This window comes from Chelonia mydas, chromosome 1 (assembly GCF_015237465.2).
Source record: "Chelonia mydas isolate rCheMyd1 chromosome 1, rCheMyd1.pri.v2, whole genome shotgun sequence".
NCBI lineage: Eukaryota > Metazoa > Chordata > Testudines > Cheloniidae > Chelonia > Chelonia mydas.
This window is the reverse complement of record NC_057849.1, coordinates 3,561,406-3,587,208: the sequence shown is the minus strand read 5'-3', so window position 1 is coordinate 3,587,208 and position 25,803 is coordinate 3,561,406. Positions and strand designations below refer to the sequence as shown.

The 25,803-nt window shown below is 54.0% G+C and overlaps 1 long non-coding RNA gene and 1 other non-coding gene across 2 annotated transcripts; one reads left to right on the top strand and one right to left on the bottom strand.

Moving 5' to 3' along the window:
* The first annotated feature begins 2,864 nt into the window (after window positions 1-2,864).
* On the top strand, window positions 2,865-23,299 carry LOC119566969. The gene is made up of 3 exons (XR_005226598.2): window positions 2,865-3,977; window positions 9,866-9,897; window positions 22,848-23,299. It is a non-coding gene; the product is annotated as an uncharacterized LOC119566969 (long non-coding RNA).
* On the bottom strand, window positions 5,376-5,457 carry TRNAS-GCU. Its single transcript has one exon. It is a non-coding gene; the product is annotated as a tRNA-Ser (tRNA).
* Window positions 23,300-25,803: the final 2,504 nt, after the last annotated feature.

Below are 25,803 nucleotides of genomic sequence, written 5' to 3'. Positions count from 1 at the left end.
AGGGAGCCGAGCTTGGTAAACCTTAAAGGGGCCTAATTTTCAGAGGGTGGGTGCTCACCACTGTCTGAAAGTCACCTCCTCCCCCTGTGAGGTGAACATCTTGGCCTAATTTCGAAAGAAAGCAAAGAAACTGTCCCATCCCCACCAACCAGAGCCAAGGCCTGACAGACTGACTTCTCTCCCCTTCTGCATTGCCTGCCCACCACAGATCTCACAGTCACCCAGAAAGCCCAGGGCAGACCTGTGAAGAGAACCCAGACTTCCAGGCTCGCAGTCCCATGCTTTAACCACACGGCCTTCCCCTTATACCAGCCCTAGGTCAGGCTATAATCCCCCTAGTCCAGGCTGGGCTGTATGTGGGGTAGCAATTGATTTTAACCACATGTCTGTATGTCAAGTGGTCTTTTGACCTCTTGTCATAGAATCATAGAAGATTAGGGTTGAAAGAGACCTCAGGAGGTCATCTAGTCCAACCCCTTGCTCAAAGCAGGACTAACACCAACTAAATCATCTCAACCTAGACCTCCCCCACTGCAACTTGAGACCATTGCTCCTTGTTCTGTCATCTGCTAGAACTGAGAACAGTCTAGATCCATCCTCTTTGAACCCCTTTTCAGGTAGTTGAAAGCAGCTATCAAATCCCCCCTCACTCTTCTCTTCCGCAGACTAAACAATCCCAGTTCCCTCAGCCTCGCCTCATAAGAGTATGTGCCCCAGCCCTCTAATCATTTTCCTTGCCCTCCACTGGGCTCTCTTCAATTTGTCCACATCCTTTCTGTAGTAGGGGGGCTCAAAACTGGACACAATACTCCAGATGTGGCCTCACCAGTGCCGAATAGAGGGGAATAATCACTTCCCTCGATCTGCTGGCAATGCTCTTACTAATGCAGCCCAAAATGCCATTGGCCTTCTTGGCAACAAGGGCACACTGCTGACTCATATCCAGCTTCTTGTCCACTGTAATCCCCGCGTCCTTTTCTGCAGAACTGCTGCTTAGCCAGTCACTTATGCTGTGTGAACGAGGCGAACGTTATTTTTCATTTCGCTCTTGCAGATGGTCCTTACATCTGGATGGCTGCGGCTGAGCCTTCTCGCGAGCACTCGAGCTGACTGAAAACCCTGAAGCCCTGGTCTCCTTGGGGAACTTTTGGGGTTGCCCTGGCCTGCCTTATGGGCATTTGAGTCTTTTGTGGAGTTTAAAGCCAGAAGGGATAATTAACCCATCCAGTCTGACCTCCTGTATATCACATACCATTAACTTTCACCCAGTTCCTTCTGCATTGAGCCCAAGGGCTTGTGTCTGGCCAAAGCAGGTCCCCCAGAAAGGTGAGCAGGCTGGATCGGAAACCAGCAAGAGTTGGACACCCCACCACTGCCCTGGGTTGTTTGATTCAATGGCTAGTCACCTTCACTGGTTAACATTGGGGCCTTATTTCTGAGGTGAATGTGTCTGGCTTTTCCTTCCAGCCACTGGCTTTTGTTCTGTCTTTCTCCAGGACATTACAAGGCCTCTAGTACCTGGTATTTTCTCCCCTGGAAGATGCTTATAAACTGTGATCAAGTGTATCCTAGATCTTCTTTTGGATAAACGTATTTGCATGTCTACATCTAGTAGGAAAGCATGCAGGCCATACTTCCATAGTGGGGGACTCTCTCCTGGGAAGCAGGAACTCTGGAAAAGATTTGGGGGTCATGATGCATAATCTGCTGACCATGAGCCCCCAGAGTGACGCTGTAGCCAAAAAAGCTAATGTGAGCCTGAGCTGCGTGAAGAGGGAAAGCTCAAGTAGGAGCAGAGAGGTTATTTTACCAGGGTGTTTAGCACTTGTGCCACGGCTGCTGGGATCCTGCGTCCAGTTCTGGTGTCCACAACTCAAGAAGGATGTTGATGCACTGACGAGGGGTTCAGAGAAGAGCCAGGAGAATGATTAGAGGCTTGGAAAACCTGCCTTACAGCGATAGACTCAATCTATTTAGCGTAAGAAAGAGAAGGTTAAGGGGTGACTTGATTACAGCCTACAAGTACCTACGCGTGGGGTGCAAATAGTGAACAATGGGCTCAGTCTAGCAGAGAAAGGTCTAAGACGATCCTCTGGCTGGAGGTTGAAGCTAGACACATTCAGACTGGAAATAAGGTGTAATTTTTAACAGGGAGGGTAATTAACCATGGGAACAATTTCCCAGGGTCGTGGCAGATTCTCCATCACTGGCAACTTTTAAATCAAGACTAGATGTTTTTCTAACTGCTCTGCTCTAGGAATGATTTGGGGGCAAGTCTCTGGCCTGTGTCGTACAGGGGGTCAGACCAGCTGATCACAGTGGTCCCTTCTGGCCTTGGGATTTATGACAAGGGCGGGGAGGAATCTTCATGCAGAGTGAGCTTGACCCTGGTGCGGAAGCCCAGCCCGAGGCCGAGGCATGTTAAGCCCTCACCGAATTAAGTGGGGCCCAGACCTTGCCTTGGGCCTTTGCATGGGGCTGAATTTCAAAGACTCTGCAATCTTGGGACTAAACTGCTCTCATGTAGCCTGGTGTAAACCTGAGTAACTCCACTGACTTGAATGGCAGTGCTCCGGATTTACACCCATTTCACAGAGAGCAGAATCTGGTCTTTTGGGCAACCTGGTACTGCTCCAAGTAACTTGTGCTTTATCCCTGCGGAGTCAGCACAGAGGAATTGTGCCGGCCCTGGGCCAGGTCAGCCGGCTTCTGTGTCTGTGGAAATGCTCTTTGCTGGTTCATGCCAGCAGCGTTTTAATGAGCTGGAATAAAACTTTCATGATTGAAGAGCCTGGGGGCGGTGTGACGTACCGGTTTTCCATGCCACTAGTAAAGCTCAGCTTGTATGAAGCACTTTTTGGCTGTAGATTTGTAAGCCCTTTACCATTATGGCAACTCCCACTATCCCAGATGGGGAAACTGAGGCACAGAGCAGGGACACGGCTGGCCCAAGGTCACCCCGCAAGAGGCTGTGACAGACACACAACTAGACCACCAGGCATTTGCAGTCCTCATTTCATGATCTAACTGCCAGACCACGCTGCCTCCCTGCGTGCGGCTTAGGCATTGGCTGTGGCGTTACCAAGCCAAGTTCTGATCTTTCCGAGCAGAGGCCAGAACAAAGGAGGAGCAGAGGGGGCTGAGCAATCTGTCTGGCACTCTTCACTGCTGCTCCCTTCCCTCCCAGTCAAAAGAGCCGCCCGGCCTCGCTAGTGCCGATCCACCGGCCCACATCGACCCCAGACCGGCTACAGCACTGTAATATTCCTCCCAAGTGGCGGGAAGCTGCTTGCTTCTGGATTCCTTGTTGCTCTGTCTCTCTGCAGAAGAGAGGAAAGTATTTTCAGGGGCAGCCACCTGAATGTGCAATAAACCCGCAGTGTTTCTGAGCCCTCGGCAGGCTGCTCTCGCATTCCCAGAACAGTCTGGGCACCCTCTAGCGGCACAAAGACTGCAAGCTCCCGGGACGTGCCTGCAACGTGTCACAAGGCGTTTGGGGTCAAACTTAGCCCCCCAAACCAGGGGCTGAGTTTGCCACAGGGATCTGGAGTATTATTCACTGTTATTTACAGGTTTCAGAGTAGCAGCTGTGTTAGTCTGTATTCGCAAAAAGAAAAGGAGTACACTTGTGGTACCTTGGAGACTAACAAATTTATTTTGAGCATAAGCTTTCGTGAGCTACAGCTCACTTCATCCCCAGCCCACTGCCCAAGACTTTAACACACCCTCGCCTCAGCCGTGCCGAGCGCTCGTCAGCTGCAGGGGCACCCCCCGCCCCGGTGCACGCCAGCGAGGGATGAGCCGCGTGTGTCTCGAGGCGGGGCGTTTCTGTGCTGGGGAGCAGCTCGGATGCCATTTGGGAAGGCAGGGCTCGTGCAGCCTGTGTCTGGATCCTGTGCTCTCCTGGTGACTTTACTTTCTGGTGTCGCTGGCCCCCAGCTCTCGGAGAAACCGCTCAGGCTGCTGCTGGGTAAAAGGTGCGTCCCCAGCTGGATGCTGGCTCTGAAACGTGGGCCCGGGCACGAAGCAACTGTGCTGGGCCCTTCACCTGACCAGGGAGCAGAGTGCCCCTGTGAGCACTGATATAGCCGCTCTCCCCCGCAGTCCATAAGCCTGCCTTACATTGCAAGACCCACCTGCCTGGACTGCTTTCCCACATTGCTGGGTTAGTTTTGTGTCCCTAATTCCCACCTGGTGAAAACTCCGCCTGGCTCCCGTCAGGACCCATCCTCTAAGCCACGTGGCTGCTCTTTTGTATGGCTAGCCAGCCCCCTTCCCACACCCAACCCTGCACTGGCAGATAAGCAAGGGCTCCCTTATCGATGCAGGTCAATTTCCCAGTCTGTTTTTCTTTCCTTCCTTCCCTCCCTCGCTGCTTCTCCCTTCGCTCTCCCCTCTGCTCTTTGGAACAGGGCCCTCGGGACTGGGGCATCTTAAACAGCCCCTAGGTGCAAGCTGCCGGGGGCAGACACCCCTGAATGCTCCCAGGGGTGCATTACCCATCTCTGACTCGCCTCCTCTCCAGAGCCCGGCCTGCTCTTTGGAGCAGTAGATCCCCGGGTGGAGAAAGGAAGGTCGGGCTCTGCTACGTTGTGGAAAAACTCCCTGAGCCAAATTCTTCCCTGGCCTGGAATGACGTGGGTGGAATTCCACCTGCAGAGATGCTGAATCCCGTGGGACCAGGAACAAGCAACTACTGACCCCGGGGTGGAATTCTGATCTCTGTTGCAGTGGTGTAAAACCAGCATCAGGGTAGCAGTTCTGGATTGACACCGGCTTCACAGAGAGGAGAACATGGCCCTGGTACTTTGGTGTGCTGGGAGCATACCTGCCCCCCCCGGTACTCCTTGTGTGGGCGGGTGAAATCAATCATTTATAGTGCAGTAGCGCCAAAGGCTCCCGTCAAGTCAGGGCCCCTGTTGCGCAGGGCACTGCACCTATGCTGCCCCTGTCCCAAAGAGCCTGTCCCGGAGTACGCCCAACCAGAGGATCAGACAGCAGCTCAGCCCCTTACCACTCCTTACACCAGAAGCCTGTCTGCATGGGAAGGCAGAGCGCTGGATAGGGCTGGGAACAATCTGAGACCGGGCACAAGAAGTGGGGAAACCCCACTGTGCATTTTGCTGAGGTAAAGCAATCGCACCTGGATGAGCCATGACATGGGAGATTAGAATCATAGAATATCAGGGTTGGAAGGGACCTCAGGAGGTCATCTAGTCCAACCCCCTGCTCAAAGCAGGACCAATCCCCAATTTTTGCCCCCAATCCCTAAATGGCCCCCTCAAGGATTGAACTCACAACCCTGGGTTTAGCAGGCCAATGCTCAAACCACTGAGCTATCCCTCCCCCCACGAAAGGTAACTAAGCAAGGGGACCGACGAGGATGGGATTCGAACCCACGCGTGCAGAGCACAATGGATTAGCAGTCCATCGCCTTAACCGCTCGGCCACCTCGTCTTGAAGGCCTGGAAGAGACCTCAGGGGGTCATCTAGTCCAACCCCTGCTCAAAACAGGACCAATCCCCAACTAAATCATCCCAGCCAGGGCTTTGTCAAGCCTGGCCGTAAAAACCTCCAAGGACGGAGATTGCACCACCTCCCTAGGTAACCCAGTGCTTCACCACCCTCCTAGTGAAATAGTGTTTCCCAATATCCAACCTAGACCTCCCCCACTGCAACTTGAGACCATTGCTCCTTGTTCTGTCATCTGGTACCACTAAGAACAGCCGAGCTCCATCCTCTTTGGAACCTCCCTTCAGGTAGTTGAAAGCAGCTATCAAATCCCCCCTCACTCTTCTCTTCTGCAGACTAAATAACCCCAGTTCCCTCAGCTTCTCTTCATAAGTCACGTGTTCCAGTCCCCTCATCATTTTCTTTGCCCTCTGCTGAACTCTCCAGTTTGTCCATATCCCTTCTGCAGTGGGGGGCCCAAAACTGGATGCAATACTCCAGATGTGGCCTCATTAGTGCTGAGTAGAGGGGAATAATCATGTCCCTAGATCTGCTGTCAATGCTCCTACTAATGCAGCCCAATATGCCATTGGCCTTCTTGGCAACAAGGGCACACTGCTGACTCATATCCAGCTTCTCATCCACTGTAATCCCCAGGTCCCTTTCTGCAGAACAGCTGCTTAGCTAGTTGGTCCCCAGCCTGTAGCGGTGCATGGGATTCTTCCATCCTAAGTGCAGGACTCTGCACTTGTCCTCGTTGAACCTCATCAGATTTCTTTTGGCCCAATCCTCCAATTTGTCTAGGTCACTCTGGACCTTATCCGTACCCTCCAGCATCTCTCTCTCTCTCCCGCAGCTTAGTGTCATCTGCAAACTTGTTGAGGGTGCAATCCATCCCATCATCCAGATCATTCATTAAGATGTTGAAAAAAAACAGCCCCAGGATTGACCCCTGGGGCACTCCGCTTGATACCGGCTGCCTACTAGACATGGAGCTGTTGATCACTACCCATTGAGCCTGACAATCTAGCCAGGTTTCTATCCACCTTTTTGTTCATTCATCCAGCCCATACTTTTTCTTATCTTGCCGGCATATCTGGTGTAAAGCCCAGTGTCAGGAGTGAGCTTGCCCCAGGGAGAAATTCAGCCCAGCGGAGAAACAGATCCTGAGTCTGCCTTCCAGCCAGGAGCTGCATGGTGCAGGAAACGGGGGCTTTAACACCAGCTTCATGCCTCCCTGGGCCCAGGGTTTTTTGTGGCCTATGCAGCTGAGGGTGCCCTCACTTGCACCTTGCTGCTGGGGTCCCCCGACTGTTCCCCTCCCCCCAATCATATCCTCATCCTCACGCCCCGCACCCCAGGGGATGTAGCACTGGACGACACTCAGGACTCCCGGTGCCAGGGTCTATTTCTAGCTGGCAGGATCCAGCAGCCTCCTTGTGTTGGCTGGGCACTCGAATTGCGCTTGTGTGAGCAGTGGGGGGTCAGGCAGCAGTCTGGGCCACGGGAGTGGGGTGTGGGCCTCAGGAACCCAGCCCGGGCAAGGAGAGGTCGGCGTGAGGCCTGTATAAGGTGCATAGGTCTGTCCCGGCCCTCTGCACGGTTGATGGTGCGTGTGTGTGTGTGTGGGGGGAATTCCATCCCCAGTGCTCCCAATTCATTATTGTTTATAATTAATATTAAAAGGGAGAAAGACAAAAGGCACGAGCCAGCAGGAAGGAGAGTGGAGGAGTGTGGCGCTGATGAGATAAGGGGGTTGCTGGTTATCTCTCCTGCGCCGACAGGCCACACTAAGGCTACATCTACACAGGGATAAAATCCCCATGGCTGGCCTGGGTCCCTGTGTAGACGTACTATCCGATCCCAGCCTGGCTGCTCTGACCACCCATGCACCCCCTCCCCCCACCCCCCCCTTCAAGGCCTGTCTCTCCCCAAGGCACTGACCAGGGAGGTTATGTCAACGTCCCACGGGTCTCCGAGCCACAGAAAACTCCCTTCACGTTCTCTCCAGATCACTGCGTGGGCAGCGGCCACGCCTGGTCCATTCCCTCCACAGCCCTCCTCCTCTGAGAGGTCAGGCAGCGTTCCCCCTCCTGCATGCGCCGGAGTCTGGAATGAGTTCGTTGAGCAAACCAGCAGCAGCCAGAGGCGTTGCTGGAGGCCAGAGGGCACAGAGCATGCGGGGGCACAGCAGAGGAGGACAGTGTGGGCACTCAGCAGGTGATCTATAGGTTTGCAAGCTGTAGCGAGTCCTAATACCAAGCTCTCACGCAGCACTTTCATCAGGAGATCTCTAATTGCTTGGTATGTGCGCGTATCATTATCCCTACTGTACAGATGGGGAAACTGAGGCACAGAGCAGGGGAGTGACTTGCCCAAGGTCGCCCAGCAATTCAGTGGAAGGGCTTGGCAGAGAGCCTGAGTCCCAGTCCAATGCTCTACCCGCTAGCGCACACTGCGTCCTGTGAAGCAGGGCCACCCGCCGCCAGGCCTTGTAGTGAGGATTGATATATCAGGGTGGTATCAGTACGAGGCAGTGCTAGTTTGGATGGAGAACAAAGCTAAACGGCTGAGCTAAGCCACGTGTGAATGGGAACCATTCACGCTTCAAACAACACAGACATCCCAAGGCTCAAAGCCTTAAGACAAAGCTGCAGAAACTCTCTGGAGCCTGCATCCCAAGCAAGGGGAAAACATTCCTAGGGAGGGGCGGCAGACCAAGCTGGATGACCAAGCCTCTCAAAGAGGTGAGTAAGAGAAAGGAGAAAGCTTACAAGGAATGGAAGATGGGACGGATCAGCAAAGAAAGCTACCCTTGGAGGTCAGAAAGTGCAGGGGAAAAGTGAGAGCTGCCAAAAGCCAAGCAGAATGGACCTGGTAAAGGGCATTAAAACCAAACCATTTCTATAGCTATATAAATAAAAAGGAATAAAGAAGTGGGGCAGTTAAACACTGAGGGCGGGGTGGACATTAAAGAGAAGCTAGGCCTGGCCCAACACCTAACTGAATACTTTGCCTCAGGTTTTAATGAGGGTCATGAGGAGCTGAGGTACAGTGGCAGGGTGGCTAATGGGAACGAGGGGTTACAGTGGACGAGAAGCTGGATATGAGTCAACAGTGTGCCCTTGTTGCCAAGAAGGCCAATGGCATTTTGGGCTGTATAAGTAGGGGCATTGCCAGAAGATTGAGGGATGTGATCGTTCCCCTCTGTTTGACATTGGTGAGGCCTCATCTGGAGTACTGTGTCCAGTTTTGGGCTCCACACTACAAGAAGGATGTGGAAAAACTAGAAAACATCCAGCGGAGGGCAACAAAAATGATTAGGGGTCTGGAACACATGACTTATGAGGAGAGGCTGAGGGAACTGGGATTGTTTAGTCTGCGGAAGAGAAGAATGAGGGGGGATTTGATAGCTGCTTTCAGCTACCTGAAAGGGGGATCCAAAGAGGATGGCTCTAGACTGTTCTCAGTGATAGCACATGACAGGACAAGGAGTAATGGTCTCAAGTTGCAGTGGGGGAGGCCTAGGTTGGATATAAGGAAAAAAATTTTCACTAGGAGGGTGGTGAAACACTGGAATGCGTTCCCTAGGGAGGTGATGGAATCTCCTTCCTTAGAAGTTTTTAAGGTCAGGCTTGACAAAGCCCTGGCTGGGATGATTTCATTCGTGTTGGTCCTGCTTTGAGCAGGGGGTTGGACTACATGACCTCCTGAGGTCCCTTCCTATTCTATGATTCTACCTACAAGCTCTGTTTTGGACTGTATTCCTGTCGTCTAACAAACCTTCTGTTTTACTGGCCGGCTGAGAGTCACGGTGAATCGCAGGAAGTGAGGGGTGCAGGGCCCTGAGTCCCCCACACTCCAGGACACAGTAGATCTAATCTATCAGGATGTCAGTAAGGCATGTGATACAGTTCCATATGGGAAATTATTAGTTAAATTGGAGAAGGGGGATTAATATGAGGATCAAAAGGTGGGTAAGGAAGTGGTTAAAGGGGAGACTACAGTGGGTCATACTGAAAGGTGAACTGTTAGGCTGGAGGGAGGTTAGTAGCAGAATTCAGCAGGGACCGGTCTTGGGATCAATCTTATTTAATATTATCGTTATTGGCCTTGGCACAAAAAGTGGGAGTGTACTACTAAAATTTGCAAATGACACAAATTTGGGAGGTATTGCCAATATGGAGGAGGCCAGAATATCAATATTCTTCCTGAACTCTGGGCACCAGAACCGGAGACAGGAATCCAGCAGCGCTCGCACCAGGGCCAAATAGAGGTAAAATAACCTCTCGGCTTCTACTCAAGATTCCCCTGTTTATACATCCCAGGATCGCATTAGCCCCTTTGGCCATGGTGTCACACTGGGAGCTCCTGTTTGGCTGATTATCCACCTTGACCCCCATATCTTTTTCAGAGTCCCTGCTTCCAGGAGCAGAGCCCTGCCTTGTAAGTACAGCCTGCATTCCTTGATCCTAGATGCATATGTAACACCGACAGACCCCAGGTGTCAGTGGGCAAGACTGAACCTGGGGGTGCATGAGCCTCTACTGCATGAGCTAAACGCCACATGGCTGACTCGTTCATCTCTGTGGTCTCGGTGCCATTACATGGGGACAGAGTACAGCAGGCATGGGTTACATCTACATCTACATTTAGCTGTATTAAAACCCATAAAGTTTGCTTGTGCCCTGCTTACCGAGTGATACAGATCTCTCTGCTATCAGGGACCTGTCCTGTTCAATATTTACCACTCCCTCTGCTAACTCTATCCATGATGATTTTATGTTTTCTTCCAGGGCATTGATAAACATTTTAAATGGTGTAGGGCCAAAAAGGGATCCCTGTGGGACTCCACAGGATTCCCAGTTTACAGTTACATTTTGAGACCTATCAGTTAGCCTGTTTTTAATCCATGTAATGTGGGACACGTTAACTTTTTCTTGTTCCATTTTTTAATCACAATGTCATGCAGTACCAAGTCAAATGCCTTACAGAAGTCTAAGTATATTACATCAATACAACATTATATTTTAGCAACCAAACTTGTTATCTCATCATAAAAATATATGAAGTTAGTTTGACAGGCTCTATTGTCCATAAACCCATGCTGGCTTGCATTAATTACACTGCCTTCCTTTAATTCTTTATTAATCAAGTCCCACACCAGCTGCATCATTATCTTGTCTAGGATCAATGTCAAGCTGAGAGGCCTGTAATTATCCACGTCATCCTGTTTACCCTTTTAAAATATTGGCACATTAGCTGTCTTCCAGTCTTCTGGAATTTCCCCAGTGTTCCAAAAGTTAATGAAAACCAACAGTTCAGGGATCTTCTCAGCCAGCTCTTTTAAAACTCTTGGATGCAAGTTAGATGCACTGCTAATTTAAAAATGCTAACTGATTTTAAAATACCTGCTGTTTAATCTAACTTTAGTAGCTGCCATTTTTTGCAACAGAGTTGCATAAAGCAGCAAGTCTGCACCATGAAGTTCTGTGGCTAGAGTCAGCTGGATGCAGGATTGAAGATGGAACCAAGGCAAGACAGGGGATTAGCGGGGAACCTGAAGACTCTGGGAGGAGCCGCCACAAGGATGGAGCAGCAGGGAGAACTATGGGGAAAAGTCCAGAATCCCAGTTCCTGTTCAGCATCCCCTGCCAGAACAATGGCTCATGCACCAACTTCAGGGATGCTCTGCGTCTGGCAGAGCAGGTCAAGCACTCGCACCCGGGTCTCCTTGATCTTCACACCGTACACAATGGGATTCAACATGGGTGGCACCAGGAGGTAGAGGTTGGCCAGGAGGATGTGGCCATGGTGGGGGATGTTAGGGCCGAAGCAGTGGGTGAAGGAGAGGAAGGCCAGCATGTAGAAGCTGGTGAAGATGCAGGTATGGGCCCCACAGGTGCCAAAAACCTCAAGGCAGGCGTCCCTGGAAGAGAGTATCAGCACAGCCCTGAGGATCAGGACATACGTCACCACGATGAAGAACTTTCTGTCAAAAAATAGAGCTCTAACGACCCACTTCTTGAGGCAGGAGTCAGCTTTTGTTCCGTGCCTGTCCCAGGCCTGGCACCTGAGTGCTGCTGGGCCCCACGCATTCCCACAATACAAAGAACAATAGGAATAGCTTCCTGTCTCACGCACGCAGTAGGTGTCTCTTGGTGTCTGGGCCAACAGAGCGATAGATACAGAGGGAGAGAGAGCGCGTGAGGATCCATGGGATATAAGGGCAGGAAGCAGCATACAGGCTGTTACTGACCAGCGGCTTAGGCCTGAATACTAATGTGCATGAATCCAAGTTCCATGTCACCCACCCATCACCAGCTATTGTCTCTGCCCCGTGTCCGACAGACAAACTGTCTAAGCAAAGTAAGGTGACCAGATAGCAAATGTGAACAAGCCGGGGGGAGGTTGGGGTAATCAGTGCCTACATAAGAAAAAGCCCTGAATATTGGGACTGTCCGTATCAAATCAGGACAAAGCTTCCGCGAGTTTTACAGAGAATCAACGAGCCCCGTTTTTGTATCCCTCTGACTAGGCATATGCCGTTTTGGGATCTGCCCTCAGAGCTGCTCCCACTGGAAAGCCAGGCACCCAGAGCCGTCCTTAGGCATACACAGCATACCTAGGGCACCAGAGAATTTGAGGCACCCCGGGTCTTAGTGTCCACCCCCCCACCTCTTCCTATCCCTGTTCTGACCCTTCCTGCAGGCTCCCACCACAACTGGCTGCTGCAGCCTGGTGAGTCTTCCTCTGGAGGGGATCTAGTACTTAAAAGTGAAAAAGCCTCCAGCCTGCCAGACCTATTAGCTCAACATTGAAACAGTTAAAGAGCCATTCAAGTGGTAATAAGAACAGGAGGACTTGTGGCACCGTAGAGATTAACAAATTTATTAGAGCATCAGCCTTCGTGGGCTACAGCCCACTTCATCGGATACCCAGAATGGAACATACAGTAAGAGACATACACACATACAGATAAGTTGGAAGTTATCATACAAACTGTGAGAGGCTAATTAGTTAAAATGAGCTATTAGGTAATGAAGCCATTTAACAGGCATTTGCCGACCCCCCAGGTATCTACTGTCAGTTTCTGAACGTACGGAGGAAAACAGTTGTGCATGACTGTTATATTTACTCAGAACATGTCAGTCTACAGGACCTTAGTTTAAAATTTGCTTTAAAACTATTTCATTAGCATGTTACTGAAGATTATAAAATCACGTCTCCAAAAAATCCTTGCGTAGATTTATAGATGCACAATCTGAGGATTCATCGTCAGCCTTAAATGCTTGGATCTTCAGACATATAGATTTTTAAATAAATCCTTCAAAAGACCACCCTTATCCAAACTACACATGTGAGCCCGGGCTGCCGTCAGGCATAGGGGCACCAGTTTAATAATACTGCATAGGGCCCCATAAATCCTAAGGATGGCCCTGCAGCCTCCCCCCCGCACCCCCCTTCTAATCCTACAGTGTGCCTGCTTTTACCCCCGATGGGCCACGAGATGTCAGCGCTTAAAACTGAGACTGGCCCAGGTCTGAACGTTGCCCGTCCTGGGCCTCGGGCCAGTGTAATGTGGGGAGAAAGTTCTACATTTGGTGGGAAGGAAGGAACCCTTCCTCTGGCAGATTGTGTCTTAGATGGTGGTGGTTGTTGGAAGCTGCTCAGAGGTTTGGGGTCTAGAAGGAGCCCTGGCAGAGACGGATTGGCATGAGTAGGGCCGGGCAGGTAGCCACATGGCTCTGCAGGTCATCACATGAGCAGCACCACCCCGAAGCATACCCATCCTGTGTTCTACCAAAACCTCCGCTCTGCTCCTATTCCCTGGCATAGAGTAGCAGGCTGTAAGGATCAGCACAACCCGTCCCCTGCCCCATGTACAAGCAGCTGCAGGGGCGGGCGCAGCCCTTGCCAACTTCAGGGGTTATGTCAGACGAGTTAAGTGCTTGTGAAAGGTGCTGGCCCAACAGCTGTGGAGATTTAAGTCGTCCCGTGCCTGGTCTCAGCCACGCCCCCCCCCCCCCCCCCGCCCCCGCATGGAACACCCACCACAAAAGTCAGTGCACACTTGCAAACCGTGTCACTGCCTAAAGGTCCCCTTGCGTGTCCCCTGCACTGATCCCCAAGGAGCACGAACGGAGCTACACCCGGGCACAGGGAGGTGCAAATACCGCTACGGGATTAGAATCCCCTGGGCCTGCGAGCGCCCCTGGCCTTGGGTTTGCCACCCTCTCTCCAAGCTGCAAAGCCTGTCTCCTGGCTCAGGGTGGGCAGAGGGGCAGAAACTATAAGTTAGGGAAGTCATTACTACTGGGGCAGATAATTATTAACTAATTTGACTGGGTATCAATTATTGATTTATATTATAGAACCATAGAAGTGTAGGACAGGAAGGGACCTCTTTAGGTCATCTAGTCCAGCCCCAGGGACTGAGGCAGGACTAAATAGACCATCCCTAACAGTTGTTTGTCTAACCTGTTCTTTAAAAACTCTAGTGACAGCGATTCCACAACCTCCCCGGGTAACTTGTTCCACTGCTTAACCACCCTGACAGTTGGGAAGTTTTTCCTAATGTCCAACCTAAACCTCCCTTGCTGCAATTTAAGCCCTTTGCTTCTTGTCCTGTCCTCAGTGAACAATTTATCACCCTCCTGTTTATAGCCACCTTTTACATACTTGAAGACTATCACCATGTCCCTCTTCAGTCTTTTCTTCTCCAGACTAAACAAACCCAGTTTTTTCAATCTTCCCTCACAGGTCATGTTTTCTAGACCTTTAAGCATTTTTGTTGCTCTTCTCTGGACTTTCTCCATTTTCTCCACACCTTTCCTGAAATGTGGCACCCAGAACTGGACACAATACTCCAGCTGAGACCTAATCAGCGCAGGGTAGAGCAAAAGAATTACTTCTCGTGTCTTGCTTTCAACACTCCTGCAAATAATAACCCCCCAATGGTGTTCACTTTTTTTTTTTGCAACAGAGTTACACTATTGACTAATATTTAGCTTGTGGTCCACTATGACCCCCAGATCCCTTTCCGCAGCACTCCTTCCCAGGCAGTCATTGCCCATTTTGAATGTGTGCAACTGATTGTTCCTTCCTAAGTGGAGTCCTTGGCATTTGTCCAAAGTTCATCCTATTTACTTCAGACCATTTCTCCAGTTTGTCCAGATCATTTTGAATTTTAATCCTATACTCCAAAGCACTTGCAACCCCTCCCAGCTTGGTATCATCTGCAAACTTTATAAGTGTATTCTCTATGCCATTATCTACATCACTGATGAAGACATTGAACAGAATCGGACCCAGAACTGATCAGTGCGGGACCCCACTCGTTATGCCCTTCCAGCATGACGGTGAACCACTGATAACTACTCTCTGGGAAAAAACAACAAGGAGTCTGGTGGCACCTTAAAGACTAACAGATTTATTTGGGCATAAGCTTTCATGTGTAAAAAGTAAGGTAAGGTGCCACCGGACTCCTCGTTGTTGTCGTGGATACAGACTAACACAGCTACACCTCTGACACTCTCTGGGAGCGGTTTTCCAACCAGTTTTGCACCCACCTTATAGTAGCTCCATCTGAGTTATACTTCCCTAGTTTATGAGGCGGTCATGCGAGACACTACTGCTGCCCTAATCCAAAAAGCTTCTTAACCTGTCAAAGAAAGCTATCAGGTTGGTTTGACATGATTTGTTATTGAAATATCCATGCTGTTACATATCCCCTTATTATCTTCTAGGTGTTTGCAAACTGACAGCTTAACTATTTGCTCCATTATCTTCAAGGTACAGAAGTTAAATGGACTGGTCTGTAATTCCCTGGGTTGTTCTTATTCCCCTTTTTGTAGATGGGCACTATGTTTGCCGTTTCCCAGTCTCTGGGATCTCTCCTGTCCTCCACAAGTTCTCAAAGATAATAACTAATGGCTCAGAGTCAGCCAGTTCCTGGAGTATTCTAGGATGTATTTCATCAGGCCCTGCTGACTTGGAGACATCTAAGTAATTCTTACACTCACAGGGGTTCCCCCGCAAATCGCACTCACAGGGGATCCCCCGTCATTCTTGCCAGGGCTGGCTGAATGTCTACAACACTAAGCCACGCACAAGACCCACTGCAGCCACTACCCGCTGCGGTGATGCCCAGCGCTGCCTGTACACCCGGCCAAGTGCCGAGCTGGGGGCTCACGGACTGGCCAATCGAGACCCAGCATGCGGCGGTCGGGCGGCACAGGGGTTGAAGGAGCGAGCGGATTTGCATGGGGAACGGTGTAAGGAACGAGGAGAGGCAGAGGAGGGCCCGGCAGCTGCTGGCCTGGGAATGTTCAGAGCCGGGGAAAGAGGCAGGATAGTGCTCTAAAGCAGTGGTTCTCAACCAGGGGTCCGGGGCCAACTGGCGGGGGGGGGGGGGGGGGGGGGGGGGGGCGCAAGCAGGTTTCAGGGGGTCCACCAGAATAAACCAGAGAGGAGGGGCAGTGTTAGACTCACTAGGGCCTGGGGCTGAAGCTGAAGCCCGAGCCCCACTGCCCTGGACTGAAGCCGAAGCTCGAGCAACTTAGCTGTGTGGGCCTCCTGTCGTGTGGGGCCCCGGGCAATTGCCCTGCTTGCTACCCTCTAACGCCAGGCCTGGCTTTTAATCCACTGGATATGCTGAAAAAGAGATGTTGTGGCACAGGTGGGCCGTGGAGTTTTTATAGCACTGGGGGCCGGGGGGGGGTGTTAAAAGGAAAAAGATTGAGAACCCCTGTGCTCAAGTCAGGGGGCTTCCTGAAGGAAGCGTAAGGAGCTGCAGGTCCCAGGCTCAGAGAACCAGGCTGCATGCACCTGGGGCACGGCCCAGGCAGGGCAGGCCGGAGCGAGGCATTCCTCACGGGCGGGTGCTCCTGGGCAGGCGCTGCGCCATGCTTTACCCTGGGAGAGGTGCCATCCGTGCAGAGCCCGGCCCCCATGCAGCGCTTGGGTACCTACGAAAGGGGCCCGAGGCCTGAGAGCTCTCCACTCTGGCCATCCATGAGGCTGCTGCATGGGGCTGAATCAGCCCCCGGCCAGCCCCCTGCACTCCAGTGGCTGCTCACACTCCGCCCAAGGGAAGGCGCAGTGATATTCTCTGTTAAGGAGGGGGAAACTGAGGCAGACGGGGCTGAAGGCACCCCGCACAGAAGCTGGTGCAGTTCCAGAGCCAGCATCAGGCTGATCCCCCAGTGGTTACACAGCAGTGGAAGTGACATGCAGGGGGCCAGCAGGTGTGAGTGGCGAGGGGGCAAATAGCGCAACTCGCAGCAGCTGCAAGGGTGTGCAGAACGAGGGCAGCTACACGCTGACGGGGGCTTTTCTCTATCCGCACCCTCCTAAGCGCTGCTTCCCCTCCCCACCCCACTCACCTCCTGACACCCCTGGGAGCAAGCTACACACGCCCTGCCGCTCGCCACCATAGACCCTGCCGGGGAGCTGTCCCGGCCGACAGACGGGCCCAGGTAGGTCAAGGGGCAGATTCTGCTCCCAGTGACGTCCTGGTGCCAGTGTAACCCGCACACCTCCGGGTGGGGTGTCCTGTCCCATCTGGAGGCACCGAGACCACTTAGAGAGAGTTAAACGAGTCTGCGCTACCGCCTGAGCTCACAGCCAGTTGTCTTTTCGCTCATGCTGCAGAGGCTCATGATGGGGCACCTCCGGGACTGGCAGCAACAGCGTGATTGGTGGGTAAGATCTGATTTGTGTATTGACCTGGGTCTGGGGCTTGGTCCCTTGGGATCGAGAGAACCTTTGTTCTTTTACTGGGGTATTGGTTTTCATAACCATTCGTCCCCATAACGAGTGGCACTGGTGGTGATACTGGGAAACTTGATTGTCTAAGGGAATTGCTTGTGTGACTTATGGTTAGCCAGTGGGGTGAGACCGAAGTCTTCTCTGTTTGGCTGGTTTGGTGTGCAAAGGACCCCAGCCTTGGGCTGTAACTGCCCTGCTCTAAGCAATTAGTCCTGAATTCATACTCTCAGTTGTGTCCCGCCAGAGGCAGCATCGTTACACCTGGCACCCCTGGGCCTCGCGGTTCATAGGCCTCGCGGTTCATAGCCCCGGCACCCCTGGGCCCCGCGGTTCATAGCCCCGGCACCCCTGGGCCTCGCGGTTCATAGCCCCGGCACCCCTGGGCCCCGCGGTTCATAGCCCCGGCACCCCTGGGCCCCGCGGTTCATAGCCCCGGCACCCCTGGGCCCCGCGGTTCATAGTCCCGGCACCCCTGGGCCTCGCGGTTCATAGCCCCGGCACCCCTGGGCCTCGCGGTTCAGAGCCCCGGCACCCCTGGGACCCGCGGTACATAGCCCCGGCACCCCTGGGCCTCGCGGTACATAGCCCCGGCACCCCTGGGCCTCGCGGTTCATAGCCCCGGCACCCCTGGGACCCGCGGTACATAGCCCCGGCACCCCTGGGCCTCGCGGTTCATAGCCCCGGCACCCCTGGGCCTCGCGGTTCAGAGCCCCGGCACCCCTGGGCCTCGCGGTTCAGAGCCCCTGCACCCCTGGGCCTCGCGGTTCAGAGCCCCTGCACCCCTGGGCCTCGCGGTTCATAGCCCCGGCACCCCTGGGCCCCGCGGTTCATAGCCCCGGCACCCCTGGGCCTCGCGGTTCAGAGCCCCGGCACCCCTGGGCCTCGCGGTTCGTAGCCCCGGCACCCCTGGGCCTCGCGGTTCATAGCCCCCGTACCCCTGGGCCTCGCGGTTCATAGCCCCGGCACCCCTGGGCCTCGCGGTTCATAGTCCCGGCACCCCTGGGCCTCGCGGTTCATAGCCCCGGCACCCCTGGGCCTCGCGGTTCATAGCCCCGGCACCCCTGGGCCTCGCGGTTCATAGTGCCGGCACCCTGGGCCTCGCGGTTCAGAGCCCCGGCACCCCTGGGCCTCGCGGTTCATAGTGCCGGCACCCTGGGCCTCGCGGTTCAGAGCCCCGGCACCCCTGGGCCTCGCGGTTCAGAGCCCCGGCACCCCTGGGCCTCGCAGTTCATAGCCCCGGCACCCCTGGGCCTCGCGGTTCATAGCCCCGGCACCCCTGGGCCCCGCGGTTCATAGTCCCGGCACCCTGGGCCTCGCATTTCATAGCCCCGGCACCCCTGGGCCTCGCCGTTCATAGCCCCGGCACCCCTGGGCCTCGCCGTTCATAGCCCCGGCACCCCTGGGCCTTGCAGTTCATAGCCCCGGCACCCCTGGGCCTCGCGGTTCATAGCCCCGGTACCCCTGGGCCTCGCGGTTCATAGTCCCGGCACCCCTGGGCCTCGCGGTTCATAGGCCTTGCAGTTCATAGTTCCGGCACCCCTGGGCCTCGCGGTTCATAGCCCCGGCACCCCTGGGCCTCGCGGTTCATAGGCCTCGCAGTTCATAGTCCCGGCACCCCTGGGCCTCGCGGTTCATAGCCCCGGCACCCCTGGGCCTCGCGGTTCAGAGCCCCGGCACCCCTGGGCCTCGCGGTTCATAGCCCTGGCACCCCTAGGCCTCGCGGTTCATAGTCCCGGCACTCCTGGGCCTCGCGGTTCATAGCCCCGGCACCCCTGGGCCTCGCGGTTCAGAGCCCCGGCACCCCTGGGCCTCGCGGTTCATAGCCCCCGTACCCCTGGGCCTCGCGGTTCATAGCCCCGGCACCCCTGGGCCTCGCGGTTCAGAGCCCCGGCACCCCTGGGCCTCGCGGTTCATAGGCCTCGCAGTTCATAGTCCCGGCACCCCTGGGCCTCGCGGTTCATAGCCCCGGGACCCCTGGGCCTCGCGGTTCATAGGCCTCGCAGTTCATAGTCCCGGCACCCCTGGGCCTCGCGGTTCATAGCCCCGGCACCCCTGGGCCTCGCGGTTCATAGCCCCGGCACCCCTGGGCCTCGCGGTTCATAGTCCTGGCACCCCTAGGCCTCGCGGTTCATAGTCCCGGCACTCCTGGGCCTCGCGGTTCATAGCCCCGGCACCCCTGGGCCTCGCGGTTCAGAGCCCCGGCACCCCTGTGCCTCGCGGTTCATAGTCCCGGCACCCCTGGGCCTCGCGGTTCATAGCCCCGGCACCCCTGGGCCTTGCGGTTCATAGTCCCGGCACCCCTGGGCCTCGCGGTTCATAGCCCCGGCACCCCTGGGCCTCGCGGTTCATAGCCCCGGCACCCCTGGGCCTCGCGGTTCATAGCCCCGGCACCCCTGGGCCTCGCGGTTCAGAGCCCCGGCACCCCTGTGCCTCGCGGTTCAGAGCCCCGGCACCCCTGGGCCCCGCGGTTCACAGCCCCGGCACCCCTGGGCCTCGCGGTTCACAGCCCCGGCACCCCTGGGCCTCGCGGTTCAGAGCCCCGGCACCCCTGGGCCTCGCGGTTCATAGTGCCGGCACCCTGGGCCTCGCGGTTCAGAGCCCCGGCACCCCTGGGCCTCGCGGTTCAGAGCCCCGGCACCCCTGGGCCTCGCGGTTCAGAGCCCCGGCACCCCTGGGCCTCGCGGTTCATAGCCCCGGCACCCTGTGCCTCGCGGTTCATAGCCCCGGCACCCCTGGGCCTCGCGGTTCATAGCCCCGGCACCCCTGTGCCTCGCGGTTCATAGCCCCGGCACCCCTGGGCCTCGCGGTTCAGAGCCCCGGCACCCCTGGGCCCCGCGGTTCAGAGCCCCGGCACCCCTGGGCCTCGCGGTTCAGAGCCCCGGCACCCCTGGGCCTCGCGGTTCATAGCCCCGGCACCCCTGGGCCTCGCGGTTCAGAGCCCCGGCACCCCTGGGCCTCGCGGTTCATAGCCCCGGCACCCCTGGGCCTCGCGGTTCAGAGCCCCGGCACCCCTGGGCCCCACGGTTCATAGCCCCGGCACCCCTGGGCCTTGCGGTTCATAGCCCTGGCACTTCTGGGATGGGCCGTTCAGAGCTCTGGGACCTGTGGGCCTGGCAGTTCCTAGCCCCAGCAGCTCTAGGCCTGGCCGTTCAGAGCCCCGGCACTGCTGGGCCGTTCAGTTGAGAGCCCCAGCACCTTTGGGCCTGGCACTTCATAGCCCCGGGACTTCCAGGCTAGGCACATCAGTTATGAATTTTAAAATATTGCTTGAGCCCCGGCACATCTTTCATTGCAAATCATCCACTGACGACACCCCAAGTGACTCACACCACAGATGGCCTGGGATCCCAGCTCCCAGGCCTGTGCTCAGGCCCCCTCGGTAGCACCCCTTTCTTATGTGGTGCCCGGCTTACACGGTCCACAGGTTCGAATCCCAAGACCACGAGGAGACAGAACCAGATTGAGCCACATGGCTGCTAGACGGGGCGATGGATGAACCCGATCCGTCCCCTCCATCCACTACCTACAGCCCTCCCCTGCAGAAGGGGAGTCGCAGCCCCCCTGCTCCAGACACGGCAGGAACATGTGACGAGACAGTACCCAGGTGGGCCATGGGCCGTGATGCCAGCCTACAGCCTGGCCCCTGCAGTGCCCCCCATCCCTTCAATTCCGGTTGGCTCTGATCTGTTTAGGGGGTTATGGGGCCGAGGACACTTCCCCCCCACATACACAGTCACATGTCCCTAGGGGAGGGTAGCGATGGCTTCCCCAGCCTCACCGAATGCCACGGATGTGCATGGTCCTGTACAGACACGTAACATGCCAGGTCCCTGTGTCCCAGAGCAGCGGGGGATGTTGTGACCATGGGGGTGGGGGGGAAAGGAGTGTGTGTGCTAGCAAGAGCGGACATGGGAGGGCTGGCCTCTTTGGCTGCTCCTGCTATTCGGAAACAGCTGGGGCTCCTCTAGCCCCGGCTGCTGCTGCCCCCTGCTGGTGACTGGTGATGACGAGCTTTTAAGCTCCTCCGCTGACCAGAAAAAAAGGAACATGCAGGAAGGGGGGAGGACTGGGGTTCAGATTTGTAAAGGTATTTCGGCGTTGCTGCGCTCAGTGTTGCAATGCCTACCAGATCTAGGAGCCAAAATCACAGGGACAGTGAATGGGATTTAGGCTCCCAGTGCCTAAATTTCGTGGCTCCTAATCCCCTTAGGCCTTGCTCTGATGAGCACAGCAATTCTTAAATACCTTTGACAAAGCTGGGACTTCGGGCCTGCTCCTACACTGGTGTAAATCAGGAGTGGCTCCACTTGGCCAGCAGGACGACGCTCGTCAGCGTTCGTGTCCAGTTAAAAGCCGAGGGCCAGACGCTCAGCGGGCGTCACTGGCCCCAGAGCCACCGGTGGCCTAGCCCTGAGTGGGTGCTGAGGTCAGCGGAGCTCCGGCTGCTCACGCCTGCTGACGCGCTGGCCCGGGTTGTTGCTATAGTAAGGATTTGGCCCACAGGACTTCACAAAGGGTTGAGCCTGCACCACGGGGGGCAATGGGAGTCGTCCGCCTCCTCCCCCGGCCCGTTTCCTGGCTCAAAGTGAGCTCGGCGAGAAGAGAGGCCAGCAGATGCTGGCAAATGCTCCTGTGCCCCCCGGCCCAGAAGGGCAGCCTCATGGGACGAGAAGGAGCTAATCCCCCCCGCCCCCGCCGAGCCAATCCCTCACCGCCCCGCCCCTCGCGTTGTCATTCCCACCCGTGCAAAGAGACCGCACACAGCCACCGCGCTGGTCGATACCCGCTTTGTGCTCGTGTGAAATGCTGCCCAAAGGGGCACGGCAGCGATGATGGGCCCCATCGGCCTGTCTCCCCATGCTCCGCAGCACCGGCACTCCCAGAGCCGGGCTCACTGCGGGATCTGAGCCCCCCGGCTCACGTTCCTCTGCCTCCCCCTCCCCCTGTACGGGCCCTGCGTGCGCACCCATGCGCCCCTGCCCCATGGAATGAACAGTTCAGACCCTGAAGCATGATGCTATCTAATGACCTACGGCTGATCCTATCGGTGTTAGGAAAGCTTATGCAGTCAGGAAAAACAATGAGGAGTAGTTGTGGTACCTTAGAGACTAACACATTTACTTGTGCATAAGCTTTCGTGGGTGAAAGGCTAAAATCCATGTGCTGTTTACGTTACAACCTGATATATAGACGGTGTCAGCGCTTTTTACAGGCCCAAAATCCAGAGTTTGGTCAAGAAGACAGAGGCCTAGCAAACAGTGAACAATCTTAGCCAAGAAGCAGAACAAACAAAGGACAGCCTTGCTTTTTGCTAAGATAAGCTTGGTCAGCAAGAAGCCAGGTGGAAATTATAATTGGGGGCTTTATCTCAAAGTTGCAAACATACCAAAGGAATGAAAGGGGCCCTGTTTCTTCTGTAGAAGAGGTGCCTTCCTACACACCAGCCTTGAGTTTATGGAAGAGATTCAGACATATCAGTATGAGATATGATATCCTCCCTCTCACAGATGTGCACCTCTCCTCCAAGCCATTGCCAGTGCCTGCCTTAGAAACACAAATGAATATTTAAAAGACAATCTTTATTGCTATATACTTTTCATTTGTCCTTTTGCTTTAACTCCTAGGTGTGTACCTGTCGGACAATCAGGGGAGCTACTTCATTCCTATGGATTCCAACTCAGAATTCAACATATATATTTTAGACTAGCACACTCTATATATTGTTTAATGGAAAACACCTGTGTACTAATTAAGTGTCATGTGTTAACCTGAAACCATGGGCGGAGACGTTATGTAATTTTTTGACCATTGGCTACTGTGCATCACCTCTTGGCCTCACTCACTCCAGAACTCAACACCTGGAAACACCTTAGGAACAAGAACTGAACGGGGAATGTGGTCCCAGGCTGGAGAGATGTCTAGCCTGTGTATGGAAGATTTCTGGACGGTTTGTTTCATCAGGGTGACATACTCCTTGTATGGAGCGTAGATTATAATTTTGTTTATTTCTTAGTAACTAACTTTGATCTGTCTATCTTTCTGTGTAGTTAATAAATCCGTTTTTTTTTTTAACCTACCCAATACAGTGTGTTATTTGAAATGCAAAAGGGAAATCTGCTCAGGAACAGGGGTTGGTGCATTGTCGTCTCCACACTGAGGGAGCGGACGGGGTAATAAAATTACACTAGTCAGGCTTTTGAATAGGGCAAGATGGTACAGGTCTGCGGTCCTAGGCTGGGGAACTGGGGGGAAGTGGCTAGAGCCTCTCTATTGTTGGATCATGAGTGGCTAGTGAAAGCATTCATGTAACTGCATCTGGGTTTGCCCCTGTCTCTGTATGGCTCTGTAAGTGCAAGACCTGGAGAAGATTGCAGCTTTTCAGAGCTTCACAGTGTGAGGGGGGGCACAGATTGGTGTGCCAGAGGGGTCAGCGGTACCCCAGTTCAAGGTTACACCCGAGGGAATTCCATCACACCCACCCAACGAACAGGCCCTGCTAGACTGTGAGTCTCATTTCCCTTTTGTCAAGCTCTCAGTTGTTGATGGAGAGACCATGATTACAGCAGGGAAACCAGGACTCCTGGGTTCTGTCTGTCATTCTCTGTGTGACCTTGGCCAAGTCAGTCTCCCTGAGAATCAGTTTCTCTATGTGTAAAATGGGGATATGCTCATAGTGACTTTCCTTTGCTAGGTGTTTTGAAGATCCTTCAGTGAAAGGTGCTACACAGTCTGATGATAGTTACTGATGAGAATTACTGATCTCTGGTCCCTTAGCAACAGCCCCTGTGCTTGGAGAAAGTGTTCGTGTCTCCCCTCAGGCATCTTTCTCCAGATTTCTCTGTTTACTCTCTAAGCATCCCTCCTGGGCATTTACAAGGTATCAGACCCTAGGGAGATCTCAGCATTCTCCCTAGTTTTCATACTAATCCACTGTATTTTTTTAAAATATGCACAAATGCACAGAGCAGCCAATTCAACGCTGACTATGCAGAGAGCCCAAGAGTTCTCATCTCCCTTTGGGAAGGTCCCTTAAATACTGTTTACTCCTAAAGATGGATAAAGAGCACAGAAGCACAGGCTTGTCTCCAGACTGTTCACATTCAGATGCCGCTTCTCCAGTAGAAGCTGAGCGAACCCCCCTGGGATTGCACAGAGCTATATTATAAATGGTGCACACCCCTGTGTCAGCTCTCGGCGTGGGAGGTTGCTCTAGTTACTGGGGTGAGAGAGGTGTAGGATTCGGCTACCTGAGGAGGATTCCCAGGGAAGGCACTTCCATCTCAGATTCACAGGTACCCATCTCTCGCTGAGGAGCTCACCTGCTTGACAATCCCAGTGCAATGTGGGCGTGATGGGATAGAGAATAGGTGTGGAGTCCTTTCCTCTCTGTGCAGCCATTAAACATCCCAGGGTCCTTGCCACAGGGGATGGATTTGCTCCCGTATCGTTGCCCTAAATGTCCCTCTTTGCTGTGCTCCTCCCTCCCCCGCCGGCTCATGGCCTCCATCCCCAAGGTGGCTGCATTTCAGTGGCACAGTGGATCCTTCAGGAGGAAAGGTGTCAGTAGATGGACAATACAAAAGTCAAATTCTGAGACCGTAGCCTGTAGTTTGCTTAGGCCCCACTGAGGCAAAACTCCCCTTGGAGTAAGAACTGAGGGCTTGTCTACGTGAAGAGCGTAGCTGAAGTCAACGTACTTAGATCTACTGACCGCAGTGTCTTCACTGAGGTAAGTCGACAGCTGACGCTCTCCCATCGACTCTTCTTATGCTTCTCGTTCTGGTGGAGTACCGGAGTCAACGGGACAGTGCTCAGCCGTTGATTTATCGCCTCTATAATAGAAGCGATAAATTGACCCACGGTGGATCGATCGCTGCCTGCCGATCTGGAGGGTAGTGTAGACAAGCCCTGAGTAAAGGCCTCAGGAGACACTTAGGTGTTCATGCACAAAGACTGTCACCTCCTCCTCTAGCATCCCAGGGCTCTGGCTGCTACCGGCTGGGGCTGGGGGGCGGGAGATTGGGCGGCTGTTACTTGACATGGGCAAGACATGCTTTCTCCTAGCTTCATTTCAGAACTTGTCTGAGCTGTAACGCCTGAAATGTCCAAAGCATGATTCAGCCAGAATCAGAAACCCTTCATGGGAAATTTCAGTCCAGCTGGTTAAAGTTTGGCAAATTTATAAGCAACTGAAAATGAGGTTTTCTACTGGAAGGTGTCAGACTGCCTTAACTAATGGTGGTGCTACCATCACCACCTAGAAGGGCCAATCCATTTGTGAATGCCGTTCAGCAAAGCTCTTTGCTCCAGTAATGTCTGTGGCAAGGAGTTCCACAGGCCAAATGTGTATTATGTTAACAATTTTCTTTTATCAGTTTTATATGTCAGACTTGCAATGTAATTGAATGGTCCATTGTTCATCTGTTATGAAACAGTGAATATAAATGTCTGCTCTACTTTCTTTATCAATAGATTCATAGAATTTCAGACCTGAAGGGACCATTAGATCATCCAGTCTGATCTCCTGCATTGCACAAGCCATTAAATTTGACACCGTTATGCCGGTATTAAGACCAATGC